Raw genomic sequence first — 7,822 nt, 5'->3', positions numbered from 1 at the left:
CCATTCCGACCGTGAAGCTACCTGGGAACGCGAGGATCACCTCCATTCTGAGTACCCGGCGTTCTTTCAGTCCTAGATCTCGGGACGAGATTTTTTCGTAGTGGTGGAGTGTTGTAACGCCCCGGATATAACTTTCCCAATTTGTACTCCAACTCTTGCCGTTTCCGGCGCTAAGTTATATTTATTTCTCGGGTTTGGGTCTTTGTCTCAGTGTGTTGTTTTCGTTTTCATGCATCTCGCATCATGTCATCATGTGCATTACATTCGCATACGTGTTCATCTCTTGCATTCGAGCATTTTCCCCGTTGTCCGTTTTGCATTCCGGCGCTTCGTTCTCCTCCGGTGGTCATTTCTTCCTTTCTTTCGTGTGTGGGGTTTAAACATTTCCGGATTGGACCGAGACTTGTCATGCGGCCTTGGTTTACTACCGGTAGACCGCCTGCCAAGTTTCGTATCATTTGGACTTCGTTTGATACTCCAACGGTTAACCGACGGACCGAAAAGGCACCGTGTGTGTTGCAGCCCAACACCCCTCCAATTTAGCCCAAAACCCACCAAACTCTGCTCCATGTCCTAGAGCGTTCGATCACGATCGCGTGGCCGAAAACCGCACCTCATTCGGACTCTCCTAGCTCCACTTATGCCTATATATACCCCCTCCATTTTCGGATCTCGTCTTCCCCGTCCAAACCCTACCCAAAAAAAAATCCTTCCGAGCCGACGGACGTGTCCGCGCCAGGCCGGACAACGTCCGCCGCCGCCCGCCTCAGCCACCTGGGTCGCGCCACATGGCGCCGGACCACATCCCCGCCGCCAGGCCCGTGGCCGGCCCCCAAGGCCCACGCCGCCGCCCGACTCCCTCAGCGCCTCCCCGCCGCCTCCTTCGCCATCCGCCGCCGCCGGCATCGCCGGTCGCCGCCGCACCAGTCCGCCGCCCGACCGGCCGCCCCATCGCCGGATCCGCCGCCTCCTGCCGCTGCCGCGCCGCCCACCGCCTCTAGCCGCTGCCGCGCCGCCCGCGCTCCTCGCCGCCGCCTGGGCGCACCGGCGACCGCGCCCACCCGCCGGACTTCGCCGGCCGGGTCGCCGGCGCCGTCCCGCACCGCCACCACCGTCGGCCATCGCCGGCCTCCTCGTCCCCGGACCGGATCCGATCGGGAGTGGGATCAGATCCACCCACTCCCCGATCCAAACGCAGCCCCGCCGCCCGGATCCCGCCGTCCCGGGATACCCTCGCCCCGTTGACTTTTTGCGCAGGGTATAAATTTCGTCTAAGTCCCAGAATTCTTGATCCATATGCCTATGTTCGAGACCCCGTAACTTTGTATCCGTAGCTCCGTTTTGGACATATAGTATATCAAAATGTTCGCCGCGACGAGTACATCATTTCATTATATTGCATAATTTTCGTTTGAGTTCATCTTGATGCCCGAAATGCTGTTAGAATGAGGCTTCGTGAGTTAAATGTCAGATCCGTTAGTTCATCCTAGACTTTTGTCATTTTTGCCATGATTAATGTGTGCATGATATGCCTGTGAGTCCTTGACATGATTTGTTAAGCATTTTGTCTTCTTTCCAGAGGTGCAACCCATGCATTTTTAGGATGTGTGTGGTGACTTGTCCAAACATGCAAAGTGAGGCACCCGGTAAATCAGTTTTCAGGGACTTAGTTGTTTTCACTAAGTCTGGGATATTTTAGTTCGCGATGCCATATGTTCAGCTTGTTTCCTATTGATCCGTGCCTCTTTTGAGGATGATCTGTAAGGGACTTTTGTTAATCATGTTATGCTCTATCCATCCATGTCTTTATTTGCAAGTTTGGTTCACACTAGGTTGATTCAATCGAGCTCTACTTTTGCATCGTTGTGAATTTGGGCAGATCGTTAACTCTTTTGCGATTTTGCCGGTGCTATTGTAGTTGATCCGTGTATGCTATGCCATTATTCTTGCCATGTATAGCTAGAATTTGGTGCCTTCTTAATGGATGTATGCTTGCCTTGCCATGACTTGCACCGTAGTGAGTGCATCGTGCTCGTTTACATGCCTTCGTGAGTTATATTTCAGCATGTCTCAGTTTTCACTAAGTCTGAAAACTGATTGTGTTTTATCTATGTTCGTGGGCTCGTTAGTATATTTTGTGATCCCTTTTGGCCCCAGGTCATTTTGGGACTTTTGTTAAGCTTGTTGAGTAGCTCCAGTCCATGTTCTTGCTTTTCATAATGAGGTTATGTATCATGTTGTTTCGCCGCTCCGATGAGAGCATCGTGGTCTGAAATTTCAGACTAGTGTTGATTTCACCTAGTCTGAAATCTGTTTTGCTTATTCGTTTTTGCCATGCTTGTTTGAAGCTCATAATGGTTGAATTGGCCATGGCTCAGTGCTAGTGTTTTGTTGAGAATCTTGTGTACATCACTGCCATGTATTTTGTTGTCATGTTTGGTGGCTGTAGCATGTTCATTTCGTTGCGTTTAGATGCCTACTTGCTGTAAATCGCAGACCGGTTCATTTCGTAAAACGCTTGCCATTTCCAAACCGTAACTCCGATTCCAATGATCTTTATATCGTTTTCAAGCGATTTCATCCCCTATATCCAGTGGCACACTTGGTTTTCCAAGTTGAGGCCAGGTTCATGCTTTTCCTGTCACGTCTTGCATTTCGCATCCCGCATCGCATCCCGCATTGCATGTCATCTTTGCATCTTATTGTTCGACCTTGCACGTGGTTGATTGTATTCTTGTTGCTTGTTTGTATTGTTGGGTAGAGCCGGGAGATGAGTTCGCTAACGAGGAGCCCGTTGAGTTTGCTTGTGAGGGTCCAGACAACTCTGACAGCTCTGCAGGCAAGATGATCATACCCTCGAAATCACTACTATCTTTGCTATGCTAGTTTTGCTCGCTCTTGCTATTCCAATGCTACGATGCCTACCTTTTTCTTGTCAGCCTCCCAATTTCCATGTTGAACCTCTAACCCACCATGTCCTAGCAAACCATTGATTGGCTATGTTACCGCTTTGCTTAGCCCCTCTTATAGCGTTGCTAGTTGCAGGTGAAGATTGGAGCCGTTCCTTGTTGAAACCATTTATTTACTTGTTGGGATATCACTATATTGCTATGTTATCTTTATGCATCTATATACTTGGTAAAGGGTGGAAGGCTCGGCCTCTCGCCTGGTGTTTTGTTCCACTCTTGCCGCCCTAGTTTCCGTCATATCGGTGTTATGTTCCCGGATTTTGCGTCCCTCACGCGGTTGGGTTATAATGGGAACCCCTTGATAGTTCGCCTTGATTAAAGCTTTTCCAGCAATGCCCAACCTTGGTTTTACCTTTTGCCACCTAGCCTTTTTCTTCCCTTGGGTTCTGCAGACTCAAGGGTCATCTTATTTTAACCCCCCCGGGCCAGTGCTCTTCTGAGTGTTGGTCCCACTGAGCGATGTCCGAGGCTACCAGGGGCAACTCTGGGCTGGCTTACCCGACGTCTTGCACATCTGAGTGTGCCCTGAGAAAGAGATATGTGCAGCTCCTATCGGGATTTGTCGGCACATTCAGGCGGTGTTGCTGGTCTTGTTTTAACCTGTCGAATCGTCTTGTTGTACCGGGATACCGAGTCTGATCGGTGTGTCTTGGGTGGAGGTCTATTCCTTCGTTGACCGTGAGAGCTTGTCATGGGCTAAGTTGGGACTCCCCTGCAGGGATTGAACTTTCGAACGCCGTGCCCGCGGTTATGGGCAGATGGGAATTTGTTAATGTCCGGTTGTAGATAACTTGAACTAAACTTAATTAAAATGAATCAACCGCATGTGTTACCGTGATGGCCCCTTCTCGGCGGAGTCCGGGAAGTGGACACGGTGTTGGAGTTATGCTTGCGCAGGTTGTTCTTCTAGAATCTCGCTCGTGCTTTGCCTCCTCTTCTCGCTCTCCTTTGCGTTTAAGTTAGCCACCATATATGCTAGTCGCTTGCTGCAGCTCCACTTACATTGCCTTATCCTTCCTACAAGCTTAAATAGTTTTGATCGCGAGGGTGCGAGATTGCTGAGTCCCTGTGGCTCACAGATACTATAACTCCAGATGCAGGTCCAGGTGATTCCGCTCCAGGTGACGATTACGAGCTCAAGTGGGAGTTCGACGAGGACTCGCAGCGTTACTACGTGTCTTTTCCTGATGATCAGTAGTGGTGCCTAGTTGGGGTTCGATCAGGGCCTTGTCGCATGTTGGGTTCTTTTCTATTTTGGCGCCGTAGTCGGGACATGAGTGTTTGTTTGATGGATGTTATTTATGTACTTTGATGTGACGTGGCGAGTGTAAGCCAACTATGTATCTCCCCTTATTACTTATATTACATGGGATGTTTGTGATGATTTCCTAACTTGCGACATTGCTTTCAATGCGGTTATGTCTCTAAGTCGTGCCTCGACACGTGGGAGCTATAGCCGCATCGAGGGCGTTAAAGCCCCGCTCAGTCGATGACGTCTATTAAGCATCGACCGACGTATACGACGCAGAACGCCCATACTATGCCCACGTGATGGTTAGTGCTATCAGGCCAGAGCCCCTCGGATCAAATATCCAAATCATAGTGGATTAGTAATGCGCGGTAACAAGCAGAGACTCACGAAATATGTGACCCCATCGCCCCATCTCGAGTACTTGCGGCAAGGGCTAAGAATGCCGGGCCACGCCTCGTAAGTATCTCGCGGGCACCTTCCAGGTCAACCCAACTCCACATCACTCGCTATTAAGCTCGCGCGGGTACCCCTCAGGGCTGACCCGTCTTTAGTAACATGGATCAGTGTAAATTCATAGTAACCATAGTAACTGTGTGTCTAACACCAAGGGGAAAACCCGAGGAATCACCCCCGGTGAATTCCACTCGATGTTATCATCAAGGTGAACGTAAGAGGATCCACCCTCGAGGTTCACACTTGAGAGGTTGCACGACGGAGCCGTAACAGAAGTGGTTAATGAGGAAATCACCCTCGATGACCTCGACCGTATAGCTACCCTACAGAGATCTCATCAGGAGTGATGTAAGAGGTTCCACCCTTGGCACTCGATGGTAATTCTGCAGAGCTGTACAACTAGGGGGTGATGTGCGGTGTCGGGGCCTGGATGTCGATCATGTTGATCGAGTCATCAAACATAAAGCGGGGCAACTAGGACACGGTGGGGTCACTGATGTATCTCTAACCAACCTATACTAAGCAGTTTAGGAGAAGCATGTAAGGTATGAAAGCAGGTAACAAAAACAGGCTATGCATCAGAGTAGGATCATACAGAAAGCAGTAGCAGTTCTAATGCAAGCATGAGAGGGAAATAAATGGGCGATATCGGAATACTCATGGAGGGTTTGCTTGCCTGGAAGCTCTGCTGTAAAGGAAGAAGTGTCGTCGACGTAGTTGATCACAGGGGCGACATCGGTCTCGGGGGTCTACCGGAGAGAAGAGGGGGAAGAAACAGTAAGTACATAGCAAGCAAGTGCATAACAGGACAACAAGTCGATAGGCAGAGCTAGGGTTGTCCTAACGTAGTACTACACGTTGCAGACGGAGGGGATAAACATCTGAGGATGAATCCCCGGCATTAGACGAATTCCGACATATGAAAGAGAGGGGATGGTTCCATGCTATGTTGTTTGCTTCTTTCCGGTGTTGCTTCTTTGGGTTAGTTCCGGTAACGTCGCGTCTGTGAGGATCCGTTCGTCTACGTCCGTTTGTCTTCTTCATGGACTCGTTCTTCTTCCTTGCGGGATCTCAGGCAAGATGACCATACCCTCGAAATCACTTCTATCTTTGCTTGCTAGTTGCTCGCTCTTTTGCTATGCCTACACTGCGATACCTACAACATGCTTTATCATGCCTCCCATAATGCCATGTCAAGCCTCTAACCCACCTTGTCCTAGCAAACCGTTGTTTGGCTATGTTACCGCTTTGCTCAGCCCCTCTTATAGCGTTGCTAGTTGCAGGTGAAGATTGGAAATCGTTCCTTGTTGGAACATCTTTATTGTTGTGCTAAGTTGGGACACCCCTGCAGGGTTTTGAACTTTCGAAAGCCGTGCCCGCGGTTATGGGCAGATGGGAATTTGTTAATGTCCGGTTATAGAAAACCTGAAGACTTATCTTAATTAAAATGCATCAACCGCGTGTGTAGCCGTGATGGTCTCTTTCCAGCGGAGTCCGGGAAGTGAACACGGTGTTGGATTTATGATTGACGTAGGTTGTTCTAGGATCACTTCTTGATCATAGATTTCTCGAACGTGCTTTGCCTTCTCTTCTCGCTCTCATTTGCGTATGTTAGCCACCATATATGCTAGTCCCTTGCTGCAGCTCCACCTCATACCATTACCTTACCTATAAGCTTAAATAGTCTTGATCGCGAGGGTGTGAGATTGCTGAGTCCCCGTGACTCACAGATTCCTTCAAAAACCAGCTTGCAAGTGCTGATGATACCGTGCAGGTGACGCAACCGAGCTCAAGGAGGAGCTCGATGGAGTTCGTGTTCGTTTTGTTGTTCCGTTTCCAGTTGATCAGTAGTGGAGCCCAGTTGGGACGATCAGGTATCTGTGTAGCATTTGGGGGTAGTCTTCTTTTATTTTGGTTCCGTAGTCGGACCTTGATTGTACCTGGTTGATGTAATGCTTTATTCATGGAGAAGAGATCCTGGGATTGAAGGAATTCCTGCACGGAGATCTTATCATTATTGGCAAATGAAAACAACCTAGGCAATCTCCAACATAGTGGTCTAGCAGAACCCCCAATGTGCCAAGAATCTGTCCAGAACAAAGCAGAATCTCGCATGTTGATGGTAACCGAGGCAATAGCAGTATAAGCCTCATGCAGCTTCAAAACATCCCTCCACCAGAAAGATCCAGCTTCAGCTGTTGCCTGTGGAACACCATGATCATAGTAATTGTTCCATATGAGGGTCACCCAAGGAATATCTACCTTGTTGTAGAACTTGTGGAGATGCTTGATAAGGAGTCCTTTGTTCTGGATGTTCAGGTTAATTACTCCTAAACCCCTTTTATATTTTGGCCTGCAAACTAGATCCCATGCAGCCAGAGACTGTTTGGGAGCATCACTATTGCCCCTCCAAAGACACTGCCTAAAGATTCTGTCAAGTTGTTTGATGATCCCTGGTGGAATCTGTAGGCTGTAGAGAAAGTATATTGGCAAAGATGTCAGGACAGAGGTGAGAAGTTGCAAGCGAGAGCCTTGATTCAGCATGGAAGAGCTTGCAGTTAGCCTCCTCTCAAGGCTGTCAACCAGGGGCATTAGGTCAATGATCCTTGGCCTTGTAGTTCCCAAAGGCAATCCCAGATAAGTAAATGGGAGCTGTCCAATTTTACAACCAAGAATTGCAGCAAGTCTAGAAGCCTCCTCATCAGTCATATTCAAAGGGATCATTGAGGATTTAGCAAAGTTGACCTTTAAACCTGTGGACTATTAGAAGGTCAGCGGCATGTTCTTTAATGCAACAAGCTCCTCATCCTTAGCTGCAAGAAACAGAATTGTGTCATCCGCGTATTGGATGATGGGAAACTCTCTGTCCTGGGTTTGAATAGGCAAAGAGAGCGTGCCATGCTCAAGCATTTGGTTGACCACTGACTGCAGCAAATCCGCTGCAATGACGAACAACAGAGGTGACAGAGGATCACCCTGCCTGACACCACACTTGCACCTAAATTGTTTGCCAGGAACGCCATTTAACAACACATACGAAGAACCTGTGGACAACAACTGCTTTACCCAAGAAATCCATTTGGCATCAAACCCTTTATGCTGCAACATCTGGAGAATAACTTCATGCTCAACTGTGTCAAATGCCTTG

The sequence above is a fragment of the Triticum urartu genome, chromosome 3A (genome assembly GCF_056163025.1).
Source record: "Triticum urartu cultivar PI428250 chromosome 3A, HENAU_Tu73, whole genome shotgun sequence".
Classification (NCBI taxonomy): domain Eukaryota; kingdom Viridiplantae; phylum Streptophyta; class Magnoliopsida; order Poales; family Poaceae; genus Triticum; species Triticum urartu.
This window is presented reverse-complemented; position numbering follows the sequence as displayed.